The following is a 13,577-nucleotide window of genomic DNA, read 5'->3' as shown; positions in this document are numbered from 1 at the left end:
GATTTTTTTCTACAAGATTAGTTTTACCCATGCTGGTCAAATGGGACTGACACCATGTCATTGAAAGTATTCTTAGGTAAGGCTGACATCCATGTCTAGACTTGTTCTTGTCACAAGCAGAAGCAAATAAAAAAATTGCAGGCATCCTTTGCTGGTATCCTTCCATATTGCCCTGTGTTGTAAATCCCCACCTCAATTTTTGATCGTTGAAGATTCGATCAATTTGTAATGTTCTATTTTTTTGAAACTGGGGGAGGGTCACAAAATTTTTCAGCCTTGCTTTGGGGGAGGGTCATAAATTTTTGGTCACTCTCATACGAAATCCCCCCGGCCCTCCCCCCTGCTAAATTACGTCCAGTCCCTTATTTTTTTCGGTTTCGCCAATCTCCATCTCAAAGGCAATCCAAAGCGGGCAAGGCCGCCGGGGCAGTCTCTGATATCAGGCAGTGAAGACGTTTTGGGTTCCGTGTGCAAGCGGTGAATTTACCGAAATCGAGTATATATTTACACTGTCGCTTAAACTTACTCCGGGGGGGGGGGGGGGTAGAGTGATTACCATGGTAACAGGTTGACTTCAGGATTAACATGTGACAAACAGGATATGGCATAGACTAAATACGATGGAGAGAAATATCTGCTATCGGCGGTTGATTTATCATGTCTGCTGGACCCCCAGGTCAGTTGGCATGGTCGGTTTTACGTTCTTCCAATATTTCTTACGTCAACTGTCATAAAACTGTAAACAAACTTTCTGTCCAACAGGCCAGAGGGCGCTTATCGGCAGCTTTAAAGAAATGGTGACATGAGGTGTCCTACATGTACATGGTTTATCAAAAATGCAGTAATCGGTATTTTTACACAAAATTTAAATTTAGAGGGGACAGTTTATAGAGCTATTCGAAACCATATGCCACAGTGATTTCGACATGTTTCGCCGCCGCTCATAAGTATCCCACACCTCCACCCCACCCCCATCCCGCCCAAGGAAAACTGCCTGTTGGCCCTCCGTATCCTTAATACTCATCAATGTCATCTCCAAACCGCGATGTAGCTCTCCCAATAGGCCTACCCGTCAGACCCGTTGCCTGTTTTTCATTTGCCCGCACGCTGACGACTCAGTGATTGCTTGCTCGCCATTACTCCGAGTACTGATACAAGTATTACGGAAATACCAACGTTCTCACACAAGAACCACTTTGCCGAAACCTCCTTCGGTCGTAAACGACTTAGCTGTCTGCGCACGCCGGCTTGCGAGTACTGCTCATCATCTTTTACTACAAGTTCCGTTAGAACAGGTAGATAACTTTCGAAACGGTTCACACGATTGGTTTATAGCGTTCACATGATCATATGTTACAATCACTCTGCCTGAGATCCCTTCCTTTCGATGCATAAGAATATGCAATCAAATTTGGTAGGCACAAACAAAAATATACCAAGAACAGTAAAATATAATTATTATTTCCACTAACGAATCCTACAGTTGAGACTTTGGTAGACGCATGTGCACTCATTCAGAGAGAGAGAGAGAGAGAGAGAGAGAGAGAGAGAGAGAGAGAGAGAGAGAGAGAGAGAGAGAGAGAGAGAGAGAGAGAGAGAGAGAGAGAGAGAGAAGAGAGAGAGAGAGAGAGAGACAGACAGACAGACAGACAGACAGACAGACAGACAGACAAAGACAGGGAGACAGACAGACAGTCAGACAGAGGGAGAAAGCGAGAGTGAGTGAGGGAGCGAGCAAGAGAGGACGGAGGGAGGGACCAAAAGGTAAAGAGAGTCATCGTCTTGCCATTAAAGCTTGCAGATCAAGAAAACATCGTGTGAGTTTACATTACATGGTTCTTGTGACTGGGTTAGAAGCATTTGATCTTTGGGGGTACTGGAGGCCCGAGGAAGTGGGTTTAGCAGCGATTTTCTTTCTGTTGTGGGTCGCATTGCAATCTTTTTGAAACGTGCGATTAAGAACTATACCTACTGTAACCGGTTTACAACTGCATCTTGAATAAACTTGTAGTGTTCCGTATAAGTTCAATTTTACAGTCTATCTTTCTGATTATTTCAATTTTATGAACAAAAGTTACGTGGTAAAAAAGCTATGTGGAGAAGACTGACCTTGAAAGTGCTGCGCTCCTTAACACTCAAAATATTTGTATTCTTTTTCAGACAACAATATTTCCCCAAAGCCTCACCCCTCCCCGAGTTCAATTGGTTCTACCCTTTGGTGCAATATAAAGTAACGGTGTGTTGGGCACTTCCAGGCCTACAGAATGATAATGGATACCTCCTAATAATATAGTGCGTGGTGAAAAAAAGCTAAGATCGATGATGTTTTATCACTTTTTTTGGTCGTTTCGACATTATTGCGACCGAAAATAAAAAACTTAATGTTTCTATTGATCAAAATTGATTATTTCAAAATATCCAACGGGAAAATCAGCCCCACCCCCTCCCGTGTGACGCATGTCAACCCACACACCATATTTCACGGACACATTTCGATTAAGCTGAAACAGCGGGAAAAGACAAACAGGACGGGTAATTACACACAGTCGATGTACTTACTGAGACTGGTCACTTCCAATGTAAAGCCACTCAGTATCAAGGCAACGGTCAAAGGCAAGGAAAGCCGAGAAATCATGGCTTGGGACTTCTCCGCTTCGTCCCTTTGTTGCATCTGAAGAATCTGTTCTGGTGACCGTTGCGGTTCAAAGAATGTGTCCTGTCTATTTTCAGGGGAAACCATAAGGCCTTTTTCCGGCCCTAGATCTGTGACCTTGCTTTGTTCTTGTTGAACATAAGGGACCGTCTCAGATTGTCGCAGCAGTTCAAAAAGCGAAATTCATTCGTTTACGGGGAGAGGGGGTTTGACCTCCATTCAATTAGTGAACTTCACTTTCGCACTTTTATTGTGTGATCACAAGTTTTCGTGTGTTTATTTTAAATTAAAGAAAAACTGCACACTCGTGCCAACAAATTTGTAACTGTTTCCATCTCGTTTGTGCCCCAAACACAATTTTCCGATAGTAACATTGTATCCTAAACCTTTCATTCATCAAATTATACAGTGACAAAAGTATCATTTTTTAAATGTGCTATTTATAAGCGTCTGCTCTAACCACGAGATTTCTTTATTCTCACTTGTAATGCACCTGATCATAGTCGTTTTAATATGATTGAACATGCCTGGGCCCCCTTGTCAAAGTTTCTCGCTTATTTACCGCCCCTACCAAGTACAAATTGCGTGTTCACAAAGACAAAGAACAGCACAAGAGATGCAAAAAGGGAAAATAAAATAAAATAAAATGAAACTTTTATGCGGTAAATGCCCTGTTAGTACTCAAATCTGATCGATTACTTTAATTGTAATGTGGCAAGGGGCATACGTCTTTAGTAGCTATAGCAAAATGCAACATTGTAGTCTCAGGCAGACATGAACATTTCGCACTTTTGAAGTTTCGTTTAGGGGGAGGGGGTTTTGATCTAAACGAAGAAATTTCGTTTCTTGAACTTCTGCGACAATGCGAGACGGTCCCTAACTTACTTCCTCATGGCCTGGATTTTGACCTCGCTTTGCACTCGCATGCAACCACAGTTCGTGGCGTACATATAAACTTAAACTCTCCATTGAGGGGAACAGAGGTATATGTTGATCCAAATGTTGACCCTTCGATCTAAAATTGTGCACAGGCCAGAGCTCAGGAATATCAAATAACTTTCTATCAAACATCACTGACCCTTTACCGTCAACATAGCTTTTCGCATAAAATATAATATTGTTCGCCAGCGGTCTCTCAGCGGACAAAAAGATGCGGACACTCTTGAAAAAATTCAAGCAAGCCATAATACACCCACGTAGTTATCAGAGGTTTCCCCATGTGAGGGGCAATCATCAGACTGGGAGACAGTTGTCGAGAAGGTTTTTTTCTTTCTTTGTGCATTTGAGGGAAATGCAAAAGAAAGTGAGGAAGAAAAGCCTAGGAGGAATATTATATAGCTCTTGTCTTTTATCTTCTTCCAAAGAAAAGAAAAGAACAGACCAAAATAGGTTGAAATGGGTTTACTCGTGCGTCCATATTCAGCTAGAGTTTAAAGCCTTCTCGCAAATATATATTAACACAAATTACTTCAAGTATAAAGTAATGATATATGTTACTTAAGTTTCATGCATCCTGCAATCTTCAGACAGAGAAGAGGTGAGTGGTACGTCCCGATCATATATATGAGACTGTTGAGCTAAGAAGCTTTTCACTTCTTCTGTCTGATGATTGCAGGATGCATGAAACTTAAGAAAAAGATATCATTACTTTGCACTTGAAGAAATTTGTGTTATTTATTTGTAACGTTCTGCTTTAGCATCGAGCACTGTAATTTCCCTGAAGAGCATCTGTATACTTTGATACCTATCTATCTTTCTATCTATCTCTCTATCTATCTATTCCCTGAAGAGCATCTGTATAGTTTGATGTCTATCTATCTATCTATCTATCTATCTATCTATCTATCTATCTATCTATCTATCTATCTATCTATCTATCTATCTATCTATCTATCTATCTATCTATCTATCTATCTATCTATCTACCTATCTATCTGTGTGTGTGTTTGTGTGTGTCTTTCTTGCTCTTGATCGCTATTATGGGTGTAACTCAAGTCATGTATGCCCTTCTCTTAGATAAATTGACAGATAGATGGCTAGATAAATGGACACTGCAGGGAAACCAGTGAACCACCTCAACATTCAAATTAATACTTATCGATATAAAGTATATCAGAACTAATATTATTTGAAACTTGGTCTAGGCCCTAGGAACAAGGCATCGTTCTCCGTACGATTTTAAGCCCTGCAGGACGAGAGAACTATGTGCGGTCACTAGGCTACTCATATTGTTAAACGGTAACTTGGAAACATTATGAGGCAAAGATTTGGTAAATAATGCTGTATTTAATATTTATTTGATGATGTCATCGGCTTATTTTCACAACATCACGCGGCATTGGACACGTTGGCTTGCAGTATACGGCGGACAGACCGTATAACTGCATAAATGGTTGTACATCACAGGGGCTACCTGCCGTATACATGAACACACGAGGAGAAACTTTGGCAGAAGACACCTTAGTGTGGCAGGGAGTGTGGCTGAGAATTTTTCAAAAATTAATGTTAATTTCTCAAAACTGTTTGGGTGTCTTTGACCGAGAATGAAAATCTGTGACTGTTTGCAAATTCTTCTTGTAACGTAAAGGTATACAATCACCTGTAAACTGAATATGCCTATATTATCGTCAAAGGGGCGTTCCTTGGTATTCAAAATGCACATGTTATGGCGCTATTTTAAAAAGCGGCCAACCGCTTAGAATCTGTGATTGGTTAGTTTTTCTCTTTCAATGGTAACTGTGGCAAAATTGGAACAGGTGACAGTATACCTTTAACCAGCCCCCTCCCCCTCCAAAACGTACGTTCACCCTCGCCACACACCAGATACGACAATCAAACGTCGAGTAAATGTGAATGTGAGAGAAAAGAAATTAAAAACGTGTACTTGGCACACTGTTAATAGCAGGAAGGCCAATGGCCATTCTGAAGCCAAACAGTATACACAGTGGTGAAAGTGGAGAAAATCGTGGTGCACCTTTTCCACTCTAGTCCAAGGTTGCATCTTAATCGTTCTCTGCGTCTCTTGTTTACAAGAGAAGAACGCCAGGGTTTCTTTGCATGGGGTCTGTGACCTTACTCTGTGTCTGTCAAACGCTCTCTTATTTACGATCTGGATTTGATCTCATTGCACTTGGAGACAACCTTGTTTCTTTGGATTCTTCGGGGAGAGGAGAATAAAATATTTATATTTACTTTTCAATGTCAGAGTGTATTACTGGACCAAGGGTGAACGCAATCCACACGGCGAACTAACGGTTACTGTATTAGTGGATGTTTACTCAAACTAGCTCGATGGGCTTACGTCAATGCCTTGTCACTAACAAAGTGAATTTATGCCGAAATTTCACAAAGTCGACTCACTGTTTTTGTTGAGTCATCAGAGGATGTCGATGAAGAGAATATTGGGAACATGCCAGGTTGATTCAATTTGAAATTCCAAAACAATTCCTAGAAATACTGATGGGGCCTGTGATTTTTGTCTGGGGGGTTGCTAACAGTTCAATGATCGAGCGGATCTCACAAGGATTTTCACACGTCTGTTTCAAATCTCTCTAATTTGTTTCAGTTCATGAAACTGGAGAGATTGAGACGCAGGCAGGTGGTGAACTCTAATACTTTGGAGACCAAAGGAAGTTCACTGATTCAGACTTCAGCGATCTGGACGGTTGCACTCGTCAATTAGAGCAAATTGAAAAGATGTGGGAATCAAGATGCAATCACGCCTGACGTCAGAATCTGATGCAATAGGCTCGTTTTCAACAGCGACCCCTGACATTTAGACGCACAAATCACTGACGGTTCGTGCAATTTGGAAATCTTTCGAAAATCGACAGTAACCTTGAAACATTTAATATTGTTACATTTTCAACACCGAATATTATCTGGATATCGACACAATCTCATACTAATTTATTTTAGATGTGCTGTCTCCGTATATATATATATATATATATATATATATATATATATATATATATATATATATATATATATATATATATATATATATATTTATTTATTTATCACATGAACTGGCCCGTATCTCCACCTGTGTGACGTACACCAGCACAGATAAGAAATCCATATTACCCCTGTTGTACGTCATCAACCGGAACTTTTTTCCTGCAACGGTACCGTTCGTACGTGCACGTCGCGACACAGACCGATTTGTCGTGATCGATGCCGTGCTCTCATGGCATTTTGACAAAAAGGTGACCCGATAAATCCAGATACGGAAACATAGAAGGCATGCCCAACGAAATTTTGAGTCGCTAAAGCTTTACTTTTCCCAAGAATCGAATGAGGATACCGTCGATCGTTTGACTCGGTAACGTCACGGCTCCAGTAGCAAGGCTCAATGTGGATATCGTCGTACCTGGCGATCGCCAAGCGACGTCTTACCTGGCGATCCCGGTTAGCGATAAACCCGAAAGATACACCTCAACGAAAGTTCAACTTAATAAATGAATACTGTATAAACTTCGGGAAAGCGACATAGAAGGCACAAATATCGACGAACAACGATAAATTTCCTTCATCACACAAATACTATTCCGTTGTTTCTCGATCGGAATCAAGCCCTGTCGAACTGTAGCGTAGGCCTAAACTCTGCAGTGCAGCGCTGTAGAATCCGATGCATTTCGAAAGTTGACTCAGACAACACTCACAACAGAACAGAGTTCCCGTCAAGTAACAAAATTGGGAAGTACCTACGGGCGATATATGTGCTACAGCAAATATCAAAGTCCGTAGGCCCTATGACGAAAACATTGACGACTGAGATGGCCACCGGCGGAGACCGGTGACGGCAGTGCCCACTACAAGCGCACACTGTGTGTGTCATCGATCTGAAACTTTCGGGCTCGCCAAGGCCGTAAACTTGTTATATTTTAAAAGCCACAACATCTCTAAGAATGATAATTACTGTTTCGATCGTGCCGTTGCATTCGCTTTATAAATATAATTCTAAATATTCTAAATAACTCAAAATACTATCGTTATCCGTCGCCAGCGCGGTGAAAGCTATGTCCGCCGATCGCAGACTTGCCTTGGCATCGCTCCAGCGCGAGACAATGATTGACACGAGCACGTGACCGAATCCGTATGTCTGATTGGTGGAGATACCATTCCATGTATCAAAGTTTTAGCTTAATGGGATTTATGAATGAAAGTATACCTGTAAACATTTGCACATCTCCTGGGTGACGGACCGCTTTACTCATTAAATGTAAGTAATCCGCGTATATAAAACACAAAATCGCGATAAAAATCATGCAATTTGTTACAATAATTTTGATCCATCCACATCAAAGAAAAATAAGAAGACTGTTCATGTGATAAATATATAATCCCATGGAATTTTTCTCTGTTTGACGTCATCGTATACTCGTGTTTTTCGCGGAGCCGCACAACTTCTCGCCTTCGGCTCGAAGTTGTACGGCTCCGCAAAAACACTCGTATACGATGACGTCAAACAGAGAAAAATACCATGGGATTATATATAAATATATATATATATATATATATATATATATATATATATATATATATATATATATATATAATATTAATATATATATATATATATATATATATCTATCTATCTCGAAGTATACAGATGTCCTCGAGGGAAATTACAGTGCTCATGCAAAAAGCAGAGCGTTATAAATAATACAGATTACTTCAAGTTCAAAGTAATCTGTTTATATATATATATATATATATATATATATATCCCTCATAGTTTTGACTTCCCATTTCAAGTTATTTGGACTTCCGACAAATTTCTATAATTTTAGTGAAAAAAGAACGCTTTTTACATATAAAAACTACATTGCACCTTGTCAGTCTGTGTTTTCTAGAAGCGATACCGGGTTTGTCGGAGACACCTTGCAAACGTCTTGACATCATAAGCGAACGTCTTTGAGGAAAAAAGATACTTACAGTTTATGGCTGACACTAGACCATAGAGTATGTGGTGACTTTCGCTTTTTTTCCTCAAATCCTCAGAGCGCTGGGGAGAAACCTCAGATACTCGGTACTTTGTGATCGAGATCTAAATAAGACGTTCCTCCGCAGTTTCTTTTGCTTTCAATCTCATTCGGTGATCAAAAAGATGCCCGAGCCTGCGCAGTGGGAGCTTGATCACACAATTTACGGATCACGTGGACGAGCATCAACACGGCGCGAGCGAGCTGGCGTTGTCGACAAACGAATGTCGGTAGCCAAGACTTGGATGTAATTCAATTTCTTTCTTACCCTTTTCAAAGTAAGAATAAAACTGGCGCACAGAAGTATCTGGCGAGGGAAAAACATGCAAATTTCCCCAGATCTGGGGGCGGTGAAACAACCTCAGCGGCCTACCAAGAACACAACCCTTAATTAGAAACTGAACGTAATAAAGCTAATTACTTAGCTCTACTCGTGTTTTTTTTTCTAATGACAAATACCTACACACAGACCATGTGTTTTAGAAATGCAATCCACATTTGAGATGAAACGTGTATGCCGAGAACAGAATCAATCGTCCTCACCCAGAGGAAATGGCTGTTGATCGAGTTTCGGTTTACGCGTTCAGTTTGTAAAAGGCAGTTTTTCAGTATCCATCTGCAAGCTTATGAGGTTTTTCCTCTTTCATAAATACCATAAATTTGAGATCCCTCTGTTGGTTGGGTTGACCAAAATCTGCATTATACGTTCGAATGAGTAACCTACGGATAATGTGCCGGCTAAGACCATCGCAAAGTTAACCTTTTATTTGATCAAATAAATGAATTATATTTGCCAATCATCAGTCGAGTAATAAACGGATAAACTGGTTTCGCCATTAAGGATTGGATTGATTGACAAACTGAGATAGACCGAAAGAAACACTGATTTGATTGATTGATTGATTGATTGATTATATTTAAGATCAATCTATTGATTACTTGATAATTGATTGATTAGCCGGCTGTACATATTCCTGACAGAACGTTTCCTGGCTAATTGACAAGTGATCGACTGACAAAACACGTCGTTTCCCTGTGGCCGCCTCATGGTCTGCGCAGAATTCAAAACAGTATCAAATTATTTAGGCCAAACCTGCAGTGCGCCACCACATGGTATCGCACAGCCGACTGCCTTAATCTGTGCATAGTCTGTCCTTGCAATGGAGAATCTCTCGCAAAGGTGTGTGCAAATGTCATTTGGATCAGTTAAGGGCCAGTAGCTGTACTTTTTTTTCATTATTCTTGTTCTCTTTGTCAAGTACTCTTTCTTGTTCAACTCCCCGAAACACGTTGAGATACACAGTATTCAGTTTGTCAAGTTGAGCAGTACTTATGTGAACCATTATTAAAGGGACATAAACTGTAACTTGTGGCAAGTTTTTCAGTGTTCTTCTTCTGTATATCAACTACCGTGTCTGACCCTAATCCGTTTGTCATGCTGAAATTTCAAGTATTCTTTTTGTCAACACAGCTTGTATGTGTGTAGTGATCATAGTTTATTGTTTACAGAATGAATTTTAGTCCGGACTTGAATACAATTTTCAACAATAACAACGGAGATTATACTCATATAGGTTGTGTTGATATGCTATATACTTGGCATTAAATTACAATTTAGGGATTATTTGCAGAAAGTGTAGGGAAACCACAAAACAAAAGTTCTGAAAAAAAAGCCAAAAGACACAGCTTATGGAGCCTTAACAATTGAATCTAGGTCCGGACTCGAATTCAAATGTTAACAATAACATTGCAATTTAGACACATAGGCGCTGTGTTAGCAAACTAAATAGTTGGTGTTTCAACATGCTTTTGGGGGTAGAACAAGAACTTGCAGTTGACATACAAGACAAAAAGTAAAACAGCAATTATTGCATACTTGGAAGTTACACCTACTGGCCCTTCTATTCCACTCACTCGTTATATTAACAATCAAAGAAGTCCTCATTCCTTAATCAGTGGAATCAGTTTTAATCCCATCTAATTTACGAATTTGTCAAGGAAAAGATTCACTCTCTGTTGCGGTGACATCACAAGTCATAATCGAGTGGCCGTTTATGTTAGAAGACGTCAAATCAAAAAAATTGAGGCATTGAAAATGTTGCATTAAAAAGAACTTGTATGCAATCGTAATGAGACTATTTTGACTATTTTGCCATATATGATTGAACTTGATCATGTACATAATCTCTATGTACATTGCGGCATTGGTTTCGACGTTGTTACACAATAATATATTCATTGATGGACTTTCTCCTTGAAATCGAGAAACAAATGCCATTTCAGTTTCCCATACTAAGTCGAATGTATGTCCGCTCTAAATAGCATTGATCTTCATCAGTGGAGAAAGGTTTCGGGAGAGGGTGGGCGAGGGGCTTGCGAAGCTTGGCGCGTCAGCTTGGTGAATTAACCGTGCGGTGACTCGCCCAGAACCAGACTGCAATTCAAAGTCAGTGGCAATGATTAAATAACAGCTAAAACAATAAAAGATAAATAAACAGAGAAGCTAGATATGTAATTGTAATACATTTTATTTATAGAAGTGAACCTTTTAAAGACTAAATAGATAACTCAGCCGCTGAGGGTACCGAAGTTTAAAATTGCTCGAATTGACTCTCAGTCTTCAAAGAATCGTTATTGAAATTGCCCAAAAAGGAGTATTTTTGATCGGTACGGAGGTAATTGAAGTACCTCAAACAACGCGCGGTTTGCTTTCGATCGAAATATCTCCACTTGCGGAGATTTTGAATAGCTTGCCAATTTGCCGATACGTGTGACAAATGTTTGTTCGCTTGTTATTCTTAAGAGGCAGTTTTCAAGTAGCTGTTCTTGCAAATTCGCCGACACTCTTCACGTGGAATTTGATACGTTAAAGAACTGATCTGAAAGCGAGAAAGGGGCGAAGGGGCAGGGGGTACTTCTGTTGAAAAGATGTGCAAAATAATGAAATCGACATTAAATAATCGCGTTTTACAAGATTTCATGTAAAAGTACTTCATACATACGTGTACATTCAAACACACGTCATATTCCATTCTCATCGAGGAAACAAGCAGTAAATTAAATCACTATAAAACGATCATTGGTCCTTCCCCTTCTGTGCATTCTGCAATGTCAGTCACCGGGGCAACTGCTGGTACCCTGATTCAGAGTTCTGTTCGGCTCGGCTGCCGTTGACCCAAGCAACGGAAAACTTGAATCGATCCCATCTGTACACAACAAACGAGTGAATTGGGTTTCCAATTGAAAGGGCGCGTCGGTGGGCTTGGCGCAATTTCCTTCCGCTCTGCTACATCCACCATGAGGGCATCCGTGATTGAATTCTCAGCAGCGTTTTTTAGCTCACGTGTTTACACACGTGAGCATATGTCGCAGCGATGTCTGTCTGTCTGTGTGTCCGTGTGTCTGTCTGTCTGTCTGTCTGTCTGTCTGTCTGTCTGTCTGTCTGTCTGTCTGTCTGTCTGTCTGTCTGTCTGTCTGTCTGTCTGTTGGTCCGATATCTCAAAAACGGCTTATCAGATCAGAATCAAATCTGGTACATAGATTCAGTTAGCAAATGGCAAGAACTGATTAGTTTTTGGTGGGTGTGGCTTGCATACTTTTTGCTTATTTGCATAATTAATGATTTTAGAAAAAATGGATATTCATTAAAACGACTACACACAATTTGATGAGATTTGTTACAAATGTTGATCACACCAAGATATATCAGTAGTGGGAACCATTAAGGGGTGACATGAAAGAGAGTTGCCAATTTGCATATTTAATGAACTTTCCTAATTAGGGATATATATCTGATTTGACTCTATCAAAATCGACCAAACTTGGTATGCATATTAAAGATACTATGATTTAACATTATTGAAAGTCATTAAGCGTTTTAACTGCAGCCAATTCCTAATTTACATATTTAATGAACTTTGCTAATTAGAGATATATATTTAAATTGACTGGACCAAAGTTGATGAAACTTGCTACATGTATTGAAGCTACTATGATACAACATTTTTGAAAGTCATTAAACATTTTTACTTCAGCCAATTCCCAATTTGCATATTTAATAAACTTTCCAAATTAGGGATATATATCTGAATTAACTTGATTGTAGTTGTTGAAACTTGCTATATACATCAAAGATACTGTGATATAATATTATTGAAAATCAAAGAACATTTTTACTTCAGCCAATTCCTAATTTGCATATTAAATGAATTTTCATAATTAGGGATATTTATCTGAATTGACTTGATTAAAATTGATGAAACTTGCTATGTACATTAAAGACACTATAATACAATATTATTGAAAGTCATTAAGCATTTTCTCTTCAGCCAATTCCTAATTTGCATATTAAATGAACTTTCCTAATTAGAGATATATATCTGAATCAACTTGACCAAAGTTGACAAAACTTTCTACATATATTGCAGATACCATGATACAACATTATTGAAAACCATTAAGCATTTTTACTTAAGCCAATTCCTAATTTACATATTTAATGACCTTTGCTTATTAGGGATATATACTGGGATTTACTTGATCAAAGTTGGCAAAACATGCTATGTACATTGATGATTATACCTGGTTAAAACAATATCAAAGTCATTTCACATTTTCATGTCAGCTAATGTATAATTTGCATGTCTAATGAGCGTTCACAGCTTGGCATATATGGCTTGAAGGACTTGGCCAACGGTAATTACACTTGCTATATGAAGTGGTGATACAATGACTGCAGTAAAAGAACTTTGATATTTTTATTTCAGCTAATTACATATTTGTATACTTCATGACCTAATCGGCGGTGATTATTGTTCATTACGTTGATCATAATATTTTCAATGAAGTTGCAAACATGTGGCAAAGGTTAAAATTTACACATAACTGCAATATATAATGCAACACGTGAGCATTTTCAGTTCATATCTGGTTTT

General features: G+C 39.2%; 2 protein-coding genes across 3 annotated transcripts in view; both read right to left on the bottom strand.

Annotated features, from left to right (window-relative positions):
• Positions 1-2,787, bottom strand: part of LOC139133458 (low-density lipoprotein receptor-related protein 4-like) — a 30,020-nt gene extending 27,233 nt beyond the window's left edge. For both annotated transcript variants that reach the window (XM_070700066.1, XM_070700067.1), the window contains exon 1: positions 2,560-2,787. The gene's annotated coding sequence lies outside the window, so the exon portion shown is untranslated. The remainder of the gene's footprint in view (positions 1-2,559) is intronic.
• The window catches only part of LOC139133634 (cytochrome P450 1A1-like), a 122,002-nt gene that overhangs the window by 64,987 nt on the left and 43,438 nt on the right, over positions 1-13,577 (bottom strand). The gene's annotated exons all lie outside the window — the stretch shown is intronic.

Source organism: Ptychodera flava, chromosome 5 (assembly GCF_041260155.1).
Source record: "Ptychodera flava strain L36383 chromosome 5, AS_Pfla_20210202, whole genome shotgun sequence".
In the NCBI taxonomy this organism is placed as follows: Eukaryota; Metazoa; Hemichordata; class Enteropneusta; family Ptychoderidae; genus Ptychodera; species Ptychodera flava.
Note: the sequence above shows the minus strand (reverse complement) of the source record. Positions and strands in the feature narration are given on the sequence as shown.